The sequence below is a fragment of the Oryctolagus cuniculus genome, chromosome 4 (genome assembly GCF_051225735.1).
Source record: "Oryctolagus cuniculus isolate XC-2025 breed Fujian yellow rabbit chromosome 4, ASM5122573v1, whole genome shotgun sequence".
Lineage (NCBI taxonomy): Eukaryota > Metazoa > Chordata > Mammalia > Lagomorpha > Leporidae > Oryctolagus > Oryctolagus cuniculus.
The window spans coordinates 135,196,789-135,209,562 of NC_142870.1; the positions used below are offsets into that span (position 1 = coordinate 135,196,789).

Here is a 12,774-nt window from a genome sequence, read left to right on the forward strand (position 1 = left end):
AGAACTCCACTGACAGCTTGTCTCCTCATCCCAAGTGTTCATGGCAGTAAACCTCTACCAGTCACCATAGCTTCAAGTGGTAAATGATGAGAGTATTGATATAGAAGATGAACTACAGCAAGTGTGGACTTTCCAACACCTATGTAATCTACCAGATGCCAGATCCCAAAAATAAGATGGAGTCATAGTACTCATCTAGCTTATGTGGATAATAGGCAGCATGGCCAATGAAGAGGAGGTGTCCCGGTGTCCTCAGTTATGCCAGTTAGAGAAGGGATGGGCTTTTCAAGTGTAAGGCGCTCAAGCCATCTTAGGTGAGGCTCTGTTAAAACTGTCCCAAGTTATGGGATATGATTCCATGCACTAGCTCTTTTTTTTTTTTTTTTTTAAATTTTTGAGGCAGAGTGGACAGTGAGAGAGAGAGACAGAGAGAGAAAGGTCTTTCTTTGCCGTTGGTTCACCCTCCAATGGCCGCCGCTGCAGCCGGCGCACCGCGCTGATCCGATGGCAGGAGCCAGGAGCCAGGTGCTTTTCCTGGTCTCCCATGGGGTGCAGGGCCCAAGCACCTGGGCCATCCTCCACTGCACTCCCTGGCCATAGCAGAGAGCTGGCCTGGAAGAGGGGCAACCGGGACAGAATCCGGCGTCCTGACCGGGACTAGAACCCGGTGTGCCGGCGCCGCAAGGTGGAGGATTAGCCTATTGAGCCACGGCGCCGGCTTATGCACTAGCTCTTAAATTTAAGGTTTTATTTCTGAATTTTGGAATGACCAAAGATACACAGCTTTTGTGTTTGTTAAAGTAATCTATTATGTTCTCTTAATTTCTGTTAAGTTCTGATAGTTTAAAACAGCTGAATTCTTAATAAGAGTCATGGTTTGCTTAAATATATGCTTATTCTAAAACATTTGAGTAATCATCTTGTAACAAATGATCAAATCTGGTCTATATTATGTCATGCTGTTAAGGGAGCCTATTTCTACAAGATATTTTAAACTTTCTTGGCATCCTTGACTGGCATTCTAAGAAAAAAAAATCAAAGTTCCAAATTATTTGGTCTTTGATATTTCTAGTTGGGACTCTGGAAATACCAAAAGCTGTATGTCTCTCATCTTGTAGAGATATCAACTAATCAGGCTGTTTGGATTATATTGCAAGTACTGTCAAGATGAGAAGTTGTGCTATATTTTAAGATATGATAATGTAAAATGCTATTGATACAAATGTCCAAAAGTTAAAAATCTAATGGTCTTGTGTTACCAGACATGATGGTTATTATAATGAGAAAGACCTAGAGGCCTAAAAGGGATAAATATTTTGTAAAATCCTACCATAGACTTCTAGTTTAGTTCATCAAAGATTAGAGATGGGACTTGAGTATCCCCTTGACTTGCATCCTCTAAAGGGTTTCCTCTGGTCTGCTTTAACAGAAACCAGGGGAAAGAGAAGGCTGGGAAGCACAAGCAAAATTAAAGATAGGTGTCAGGCCAATTAATGGCTGCTCTACACAGTGATTTGTCATTAAGGAGATCCAACAGGCTAGTCCACTGCATTGGTTTATATGAAAAGCCAGGGCTTCAGCAGAAGTCAGCTTATGAAGAGTCCTGGAAACTCTGCCAGCCAAGAGTTGGTTCACTGGAAATGGAATTGCCCTGGAGTCAAAGGACACTCAGGTCAGAGCCACAGACATTGCTGGTTCTAAGCTGAAAAGCACTTTGCTCTGCCCAGATTCCAAAATAACCACCACTGCTGAGGTGATGGCCAAGTAGGGTCAGCAACATTGCAGGCAGAACTGTAAATTTCCTGCAAGAGATGCCACCTGCCTTTACCTGGCCAGCTCTCCTCCCAGGCCAGCTAGGTAATGGAAGTCAACAGAGTGCCTTCCTCGAGGAGGTTTATACCTCCCTTATGATGCACCTCATGTAAAGAGATAAATAGGGCTGGGCCTCATGACTGACAATGCCTTAAAACCCACCTGATCATTATCAAGCCCCTGCTGCCAGTTTCTATTTGCCTCTCCATCAGAAAACTTATTCATGGTTTAGACAGCACCTTTCTTAGGTCCTCTAATAATGACTCTCTCTGTCCTTTGTTCTAGACTCTGGCCCACTTGGGGTCTCATTCCTTTGTAACCATAACCTCTACTTTTACATCAGTGGCTCTATTCTTGACCCATGTATATTGGTGGTCCACCCCCCCCCCCCACTTAACACTGTATGATTGTCAAGAATTTCTCTACAAACCCCCCTATGCACAAGAGATGAGCGACCTTTCTCTCAGTTTTGGTTGGGATCAGCTTTGCAGCCTCCCTCTCTTCAGTAGTGATCCCAGGAACAGTTTTGGGCCACAACGTTATCTCGACCAACTGACTCCAAAAATAACTCCAACAGTTACAAGAGGTCACTAGGTCCATTGAGACCCCAGCTGATGCCATCTGAGGTCTCCAAAGCCAAACCACCTCACTAGCAGTGATTACAGGAGGTGATAATGAAGTGAACCAAAGCCTTCACCAACCAAGTGGTCAGCCAGATGCTACTAAAGAGATATAATCAGCTTCCCACCCAGGACATCATGACTTTAGATATCACTCCACGGCAACAGAGAGTAACTCGTCACCCCATATTAGCAGGAAGCAGCTCTAGAAGATAGATCATCATCCTTCCACCCCTCCTGGACTTTTGGGGCCAATGTAATCGCATGTAACACTAGATTTATGAAAACAAAAGGGAGGAATATTAGTAAAATGGTAAGGTCTTAACTGTGGTACCATCTTAGGCTCTGGTCCCATTGCCATGTTGTATAATAAGCTTCATTCTAAGCCTAGCCTGGCTTTGGTCAGGTGACCAAATGTCCCAAAAGCACAAGTGTCAGCTCCACCCCTACCCTAATGGGATTTGCTCCTCCCACTTCTTTACCTCTGCAAAGCTATATAAGACCTGTTCTCCCAGTATAAGCTGCTGTTCTCTTGTGCACAGAAAGGCAGTCTGTCAGGTTTCCCCCACCTGACAATAAACGTTTTCCCTTAAAAAAATGGGCTACTATAATTTTAGAGAAATTAGAAGGAACTCAGTTGGGCAATACTGCCATCATTTGAGCAAAATATGATCTAAAATGCTTGAGCACAATGAATTCCTGGGAAAGGGCAGAAGTGTGCGTAGTTTCCCTCCATATCCTGCCCAATACCTGCCTTGACCTTCCTCCCCATGCATTGATGCCTATCCCCCGAGAATATTCCTGCACACAGCCCTATTTGTTTCAAGCTGTGTCTCTATGTGTCTCTTTCTTTTTTTTTTTTTTTTTTTTTGACAGGCAGAGTGGACAGTGAGAGAGAGAGACAGAGAGAAAGGTCTTCCTTTGCCGTTGGTTCACCCTCCAATGGCCGCCGCGGCCGGCGCGCTGCGGCCGGCGCACCGCGCTGATCCGATGGCAGGAGCCAGGAGTCAGGTGCTTTTCCTGGTCTCCCATGGGGTGCAGGGCCCAAGCACCTGGGCCATCCTCCACTGCACTCCCTGGCCACAGCAGAGGGCTGGCCTGGAAGAGGGGCAACCGGGACAGAATCCGGCGCCCCGACCGGGACTAGAACCCGGTGTGCCGGCGCCGCTAGGCGGAGGATTAGCCTAGTGAGCCGCGGCGCCGGCCTATGTGTCTCTTTCAAGCTCTGGTCATGCAGTACACAGTAGACCAGGATAAAAAGTAAAAAGGATTACATGTTGATAGTCATCAAGGAAATTCCAAAAGACAGGGAAGTAGTTCAATCCAATGCAGAAAATTGGGGCTGGTTTTCAGTATTGTGACTTTGATTGACATGTGAAATTCATCATGAACTCTAAGATGAATAGTCCTCTTAGGAGAAAGAGGAAATCTTGACATAAGATGGCCAACTGAGAGATGAATTATATCTCACTGAAGGATGGATAGCCACCTGGGCACAGTGGTATTGACTTTCCTTTGTTAGCCTTATGGCTTCAAAATGTGGCAACCCTTGGGAGAGGGGGAGCAAAAAAGCCTAGGTACTGAAGAGTTAAAATTGTATATGTGCGGGTGTAAAAAGTTAAGCTTAAGCTTACAGGTTTAAACCTTGCTGGTACAGCTGTAAAAAAATAAGACAGAGTAGCACCTTGGCAGTAGGGACTCCATTTTGGAGCACTTGAGACTGCATTCTGGGAAAGCACCCCCCCACCGTGAGACTCTGGTCTGAAACTATGATCTCAAATAGTCGGACAATAGCAGTGCACTACATCACCCTTGGCAACGCACAAAAACCCCCTAGCATGATTGCTCAAGCTTAAAAGTAGAAAGGTTGCACCTGGGTTACCTGGGCTAATAATAAAGATGTGATTTGTCTGTGTCTTGCATTAATGTCAAGTCCTAATTGCTAATTGTAATATTGTAACTGGTATTGTCAAGATTATGATAAATATTAATTTCACTTAGGTTTTAGGTTATGTTGACCCCAGTAACCATATACTCTCTTTTGATTTTAGCAACTGTGTATAGCAACCGTGCATAGCAATCATGTATTCCCCCCTTCCCGGTTTTGCGGTTTTTGCCTTTATAAACCCTAACCTTTGGTTATTCGGGGCTGCTCTGTTCATGTATGGTCAGACAGCCCCAGCATGCTGGATAATCAATAAAGCTTCCCCTTGCTGTTTGCATAAGAGATGTCTCTTGGTGACGTTTTTCGGGCAGTCGATTCTAACATTTGGAGGCCCCAGCAAGATCTGACTGCTGCCTGCAGACGTCTCCAACGGATATCTCTTGGGGTAAGTGCAGGCGCCTATTTGTGTTGTCGGCCGGCTTATTTGTGGTTTGTGTCTCTTCATTCTGGATTTTGGTAGTTTGTGAGCGCTCTAGGGTTTTGGGAACTGTGCTGGTGTAGTAGCTGCTGGGACAGGGCGTGAGCCCTTCCTGGCTGTGGCCGGCAGACGTGCCCGGGGGCCACAGGCTACGGCCCTGAGGGACGCCTCAGGAGGACAAAGGAAGGCTGGGGACGCCCAGATACTTCCGAAGGGGCAGGCGTGGAGTCTGCATTCCCAGCACAGACGGGGTGGCCAGTAAGGCCTTCTTATTATTAGTCTTTTGTAGTTGTAAGGTGCTTTGTTGGTTGTCCTGTTGTTTGTTGATTGTATTCTCTTGTCATTTAGCATTGTATGGGGCGCTGTGATGGCTCCCGTATTGGTAGATTTGGAATCTGCATTTGTATTGCCAGCATTGTCGGGTGACTCTGAAGTGGTTCTGGAGTCTGCATTTGTAGGTTCTGAAGTGGTTCCGGAGCTTGCATTTGTATTACCGGCATCCTCACAGGGCTCTGAGGCGGTTCCAGAGTCTGTGTTTGTATTGCCAGCATCATCGCGACCAGTAGTTTATCTCAATTCCTTTATGGACACTTTGTGTGGTTGTTGTGTGCTGATTCTCTACACTGTTTGTCTGTTCGTGTACATTGTGATGTCTGCTAACATGGGCCAGACTGTGTCTACACCTTTGTCTCTAACTTTGAATCATTGGTCGGAGGTAAGCGACCGGGCACATAACCTTTCTTTGTCAGTCAAGAAGGTAAAGTGGCAGTCTTTCTGTGCCTCTGAATGGCCCCCCGGAGGGCTCTCCATTTACCACTCATTCGCCAAGTGAAAGAGGCCGTTCTCCTGCCTGGCCGTCATGGGCACCCAGACCGGGATTTTGAGAAAACATCGGAGAAGGGAAGTTACTACTGTTCTGCAGGACTCTCCACTGTGGTGTACGGTTTGATCCCCAGACCTTATGTAAGGGATGACTGACCTTTTCTGTAATAATGCCTGGCCACAGTATAGGGCCCCCAACAACAACAACAACAAAGGTTAAACTATAAAATAATGTGACAACTAAATCAATTTTTGGGTGTAAAAAGTTACACTGACGACCTCAAAGTATGCAAGCAGGTCACCACAGTTGATCTTACCTAAAGGGTCATAGTTCTCCTCATGGGCACAGTCTTAACTCGCAGGCAAATACTAAGTGTCAGAATTTGCCCATGACCATAGTTTTTCTAGCTCACCCTGATATTTAAAAAAAATCTCCAAAAATCAGGATTGGGTTGAGCACCCCCTTGACTGACATCATAGAGGCTGACTCCTTGGTCTACTTTATTAGAGACCAGGAAAACGCGGAGCAAGCTAGCAGCAGAGGATAGGCAACAGACCAATCAATGGCTGCTTTACACGGTGATTGCCATCAAGGAGACCCAACAAGGCCAGTGCACCCCAAACGGCACCTGTTGCTGATATAAGGAGCCAGGGCATTGGGCAAGCAGCTGTCGTGACAGCAAATGCCTTCTGTCAGCCTTGCCAAGAGCATGGCCACTGGACACGGAACTGCCCTGGGTGTCGAAGGACTCCTGGTTCAGAACTACAGACCCTGTGGCCCCGAGCTAAAAAGCCTTTGGCTCTGCCCAGCCTCTGCCCAGCTTCCAGCTCCAGCCACTGCTACTGGGGATGGCTTAGGGTCAGTAAAATGTAAGTTGCCTATTTCTATCAGCCTCCTATTTAACTCTCCTAGTCCAGCCATGTAATGCGAGTCAACAGGGTGCCTCCCTTAAAGGAGATTTGCATCTCTTACAATTTTCTTAACAGCACCCCATGGATAGGTCTGGGCCTCACACACCCTGCCAGGCCTTAAAAGTCTATCCAATAGTCCAGGGGGAAGTGGTCCCCTCCACTCCTGTACTGAAACTATAGATGCTTCTTACACCGTGTGTTTTTAATGCCCTTATTTGTTTTGTCTCTAACAGACTAAAAGCTGTTAACTCCAAATGGTCATCAGGCAAGACTTCCAGCCCATTCCACTGGACTACCTGAGCAGCCCTCTGGACCGAGCAGTACAGTCTTTCCAAGGCCACTGTTGCACACCATAAGACAGGTAGCAAGAGGAAATACCCAAATCCCCCTCGACGCCCACATGCCAGCTTCGAAGAAGTTACAGAAAACAGAACTCCATCCATAATCCCAAAGAAGAATTTTGGGTATTACCTCTTGAGGGGAAAATATTAGGCAGAAAGTCAGTTATGAGCTTATGTGTGTGTGACATAAAGGCCTAATGTGTCCAGCATATGCATCTACATCTCAGTCATCCTGACAATGTTTCACGGGCAGCCTGGCCTTTGCATCCTGCCCTGCCCCCTTCTACCTGATAACCTGCCAGGTGGAGATGCCCGCCCCTTCTGCCTGACAAATCTTCCACAATCTCCCAGATGCAGCCCAGTATCTGCATTTCAGTATTACAGAACAGGCGGGGGTTAAATCTCATTTTCATGGGGGTGGGTTATGCGTGGCCCTAAAAAAAAAATGTTGTTTTTATGCTGACTGAACCGGGGTGGTTAGAAACTCCATGGCCAAACTCAAAAAAACGACTGGAAAAATGGCAACGGGAAAGGAAAACTCAACAGGGATGGTTTGAGTCATGGTTCTGCCGGTCCCCATGGCTTACTACTCTACTGTCAGCCCTAACAGGACCCTTAATTGTTCTATTCCTAATTGTAACCATAGGACCTTGTGTGTTAAATAGACTCATCACCTTCGTGCGGAAACAAGTTAAAAATGTTAAACACATGGTCATAAGACAACAATATGTCACATTAAAAGATACAAAAACAAATCTCTAAGATTAGAGATCCTCACAACAAGGAGTGGGGAATGAAGAGTTAAAATTGTATATGTGCGGGTGTAAAAAGTTAAGCTTAAGCTTACAGGTTTAAACCTTGCTGGTACAGCTGTAAAAAAATAAGACAGAGTAGCACCTTGGCAGTAGGGACTCCATTTTGGAGCACTTGAGACTGCATTCTGGGAAAGCACCCCCCCACCGTGAGACTCTGGTCTGAAACTATGATCTCAAATAGTCGGACAATAGCAGTGCACTACATCACCCTTGGCAACGCACAAAAACCCCCTAGCATGATTGCTCAAGCTTAAAAGTAGAAAGGTTGCACCTGGGTTACCTGGGCTAATAATAAAGATGTGATTTGTCTGTGTCTTGCATTAATGTCAAGTCCTAATTGCTAATTGTAATATTGTAACTGGTATTGTCAAGATTATGATAAATATTAATTTCACTTAGGTTTTAGGTTATGTTGACCCCAGTAACCATATACTCTCTTTTGATTTTAGCAACTGTGTATAGCAACCGTGCATAGCAATCATGTATTCCCCCCTTCCCGGTTTTGCGGTTTTTGCCTTTATAAACCCTAACCTTTGGTTATTCGGGGCTGCTCTGTTCATGTATGGTCAGACAGCCCCAGCATGCTGGATAATCAATAAAGCTTCCCCTTGCTGTTTGCATAAGAGATGTCTCTTGGTGACGTTTTTCGGGCAGTCGATTCTAACAGTACAGGGGTGGGGAACATCTGGCCCACAGGCCATGTAAGGCCATGAAATCAGTTGGTCTGGCCCTACCAAGGCATCCAACCACAGACTAATCTTTAACTTTATAATTTTGTATGGTCTGTGAATGGTGTTATAAATGTCAAAAAGACCCTGTTAGAAAAAGTATCCCCCACCCTCAGAGCATGAGATCAGATGAAATATAACTGAAAAAACACAGAGTCTGAACACAAGACCATGGGTTTATGACCAGAGACATCCATAGGATTATAGCCAACAAAGCCTATTGTCCACAGAACTCAGCAATTGTCTGTCCTCACATCAAACATTCACGTTAAGCCTCAATTTACTTCTAATGTTTGTATGCTAGAAAATAACCTATTCATGCTGAAAGATAGCTTAAATTTTCCTCAAATTGGAAGCTGACTGCATTTGGGAAACTGATATTTGATAAGTCTGCTTGCCTACTGAGGACAATTTCTTTCTGCCTGTTTATTCTTTTTTCATGTCATTATATTTAGATTCTTTTGTCTGGCAGTGATAGGGAATAAGCCTTGCTATATTTCTTCCTGAAATAGAAGATACTTTTGAGAATAAGTTGCTAAGACACATTTCAACTTTAATCTAGCACTACAAATAGGCTTTAACCATCTAGAAATTGACCCAGTGAAACTCCCTGCTCCATAAACTATGCAGAGTAAATGCGATCTTAATGTACTATGTAATTCCTATCTCCATCTATTCCTGCTTATATAACAAAATATGTTATATTGGGTAATTTATAAAAATAGAAATTTATTTATTACAATTCTAAATAGTTGGGAAGTCCAAGATCAAGATGCTGGCAGGTTTGGTGTTTGGTGAGAGCCCAGTCTCTGTTACAATAATGGCACCTTACTGTTGGTTCCTCAAATGTTGGAAGGGACAGAAGTGCAAAATGGGTATATTAGCTTCCTTGAGTCATTTTTTAAGGCTAGTAATCCCGTTCATGATGGTAAAGTCCTCATGTCTTAATTACTTCCTAGAGGGCCCACTCTGTACTATCACATTGGATCTAAGTTCCAACATATGAATTTTGGAAACACACACATATTCAAATTACAGCATTCTTTCCTTGGTCTCCCAAAATTCATGTCCTTCTCTATATAGCCCTAAAAATCCTAATTTATTCTAGCACTAACTTCAAAGTCCAGATGCCATCGCAACAAAACATTATCTAAATCAGTTATGGACGATTCATCCTGTATGCATGGTTCATCCTGAAGCAATTCCCCTCCAGTGTAGGTCTATGCAAAGAAGTTATGTGCTTCCAAAGTGCAATCACAGGAAAAGCACGAGTAAACATTTCTACTGTAAAATGGAGAAATAAGAAAGAGGAAACTGATAGTAGCTCCCAAGTAATTTCAAAACACAGGCAAACACAATTATATCTTGAGACTTGAGAATGATCATCCTTGCCTCCATATCCTGCCTTTTCAATGTTGTGCCCTACGTCAGTGGACACAGAACACAGTGTAGCTCTTGGAGTTTGGAATCTTGGGCCAGTGACTCTTCCCGGGGAATTTGTACACTGGTGACTCTATATGTTGGAGGTTTTGAAGGCAGCTGTAGTCTCATGGCTTCCATAGACTTTGACCTTGTATCGGCTCTTTGTGGTGGCCCCAAATCCATGGTTCCATTTGACAATGCCTTGGTGGAACCTCTTTCTGGCGGCTCTGCCTCTGTCCTGTTCTTTGCCTGGTCCTCAAAACTCTCCAATAAATCCTTTGAAATCTAGCTAAAAGTAGTTATAACTACACAACCACATTGCACATCTGCAGAGTTAGCACGACATGGATGTGGCCAAAGTTACAATGTATGCACTTGAGCAACAGCTGGGGCAGCTAAGGGGTGCTGCACCAATTTTGGGGAACAGAGGTTTGAAGCAGTCCTGGACAGAGAGCCCAAGTTCCACAGGCACCCAGTGCCTCTCCCCTCAAAAACATTCTGTCCCAAGGACCTGGCACTCTGGGTAGATCTTCAAAGTGTATTGATGAATAGCCCCAGGCTTCTTCATATCCACATCAATCTATTTATTCAGCATTCTGTTGTTCAGACCTTGTGATTCTTTCCAGTACAATGTTTTTTTCCTTATTTATAGGTTGAGAAGCTTCTAACGTTTTGACATTGCCTCTCATGATTCGTTTTTAAGGGGCAGGTGTTAGATGGTAGTTAAGCCCATTTCCCATATCAGAGTTCCTGAGTTCATTTCCCGGCTCTGGATCCAGGTCCTGACTCCAGCTTCCTGCTAATGCAGGCCCTGGGAGGCAGAAATAATGGCTCAAGTAATTGGTTTCCTAGCCCCTGAGTTTGGTTCCCAGCCCAACCCTGGCCATCAAGGGCATTTGGATAGTGAAACAATGGATGGGAGTTCTCCCTCTTCATCTTTCTGCCTCTCAGATTAATTTTTAAATTCCGTCCTCAGTTTGTTTCTCTAGATTTCTCTAGCTGTGAGAAGAAACCAGGCCACACCTGTAACACTTCCACACTATTAAGTTCTGCCTTCCATGATGTATTAGGATATAGACATAATTCAGCCAATTCCTTACCACTTTGTAACAAGAAGGGTGTATTAATGTGTTTTTATTACTGTAATGATATACCTGAGGTTGGATGATTTATAAGAAAAGAGATTTATTTAACTATTAATTTTGAAGTTGGAAGTCCAGACAGCATGGTGCTGGTTGTGGCTAGGGCCCTCCTGGCCATGTTACTTCACGATGATTGCATCACATGGCAGGAACAAGAGATAAAGGGAAAAACACACATGGGCAGACAGGGTACAAAGGAGGCTGGTAGTGGTCAGCTTTGTGCATTCATAGCAATGCTCTCACAAGAACGAACAAGGGACCTAAGAGAAATCTTTGTATTCCTTCTGATGGCATCTCTCCTGGTGACCTAAGGATTTCTACTAGGCCTATCTCTACTAGGCCTATCTCTTAAAAGTTTCACCACCCCTCAACATTGCCACACTGGGAATGAAGCTCCCAACACATGAATGCTTGGGGAACACACTCAAACCACATTCAAATAATAGCAGATGGCCTTTCCTCTAGTTTCCAATACCTAGCTTCTCATTTCCATATGAGAATTCACAGAATTGCCTCCAGCTTTTGTATTTATGTCAACATTCTGATCATGACCACTTAAATGATCTCTAAGATACAGACTTTTCTGACTGCTCTCTTCCTTTCTGAGCCCTCACCCTAACCAAGCGATATTGCTTATAATCCAGCTTCTATATTCCATTTCCAAAGCTGCTCCAGTATTTCTGGGCATTTGTTACAGACACACATAGTTCTTAATAACAATGTCCATCTTGGCTTCATTTGTTCAGCTGCATCCAAATATCACATAATGAGTCATCTTTAACAGCATAATATTTTTTTGCTCACAGTTGTGGAGGCTGGAAATCTAGGCTGAAGGGGCCAGCAGGTTTGGAGTTTGGTGAGGGCCTGGTTTATGCTTCCAAGCTGGGGCTTTGTGGTACATCCTGATGTCAGAAGTGGAAGGGTAACAGGACAAGTGCTGTGTGCTCATATTGTAGTATACATGGGGGGGGGGGGTGTCAACACCTCCCTCAATTTCCCTTGAGCACTTTCATAAGGGTAAAAAATGCATTCTGCTAATCCCATGGTACTAATTCCATTTATGAAAACTTACTGATCTCTTAGTAATATCACCCCTAGGTCTTCAATTTCAGCATAAGAATTTAGGAAGACACATGTGTTTAGACCATAACACTGGTAAGCACATTTCTGTTCAATCATACTGTCAGAATTCTCTCTGTTATTGTTATTCACAAACAAAAGAGGATTTGCATGCAACAGTTTTTCATTGTTCTGCCTTTTAAATCTATATGTTATTTGTGAAGATGACATTCAAATATCTATAATGTGACACTGGAATTGAAGAGAGAATAAATGCAAAAATGGAAAGTTGATTGATTTAAGAGCTCTGCAGCTGATTGGCAGTAATTTAGCTAATATTTACAGAGCTATTACATCAGGCCAATGACTAAACTAGGTACATTAATCACAATAAATAATGAACAGAATTTTCCACAAAATACTTAAGGCCAATTATACACATGCAGAGTTTTATAATAGAGTTCAAGATAGTACAGCAGGAAAGGAGTAGGGACACTTAACTTTTTTTTTTAAGACTTATTTATTTATATGAGAAGCAGAGTTAAGACAGAGAGAGGGAGAGACAGAGATGGAGGTCTTCCATCCTCTGGTTCACTCCCCAAATGGCGGCACCAGCTGGAGCTGGGCCAATCCGAAGCCAGGAGCCAGGGTTTTCTTCCAGGTTTCCCACGTGGGTGCCAGAGCCTAAGAACTTGGGCCATCCGCCGCTGCTTTCACAGGCCTTTAGGAGGGAGCTCG

The 12,774-nt window shown here is 44.1% G+C and overlaps 1 long non-coding RNA gene across 2 annotated transcripts; it reads left to right on the forward strand.

The window, feature by feature from the left end:
• The first annotated feature begins 3,309 nt into the window (after positions 1-3,309).
• Positions 3,310-8,308, forward strand: LOC149127126 (uncharacterized). 2 transcript variants are annotated; one of them, XR_016232726.1, is made up of 2 exons: positions 3,310-5,758; positions 6,763-8,308. It is a non-coding gene; the product is annotated as an uncharacterized LOC149127126 (long non-coding RNA). The 2 variants fall into 2 exon arrangements; XR_016232725.1 differs by having other exon boundaries at positions 3,310-5,733.
• The last annotated feature ends 4,466 nt before the right edge of the window (positions 8,309-12,774 follow it).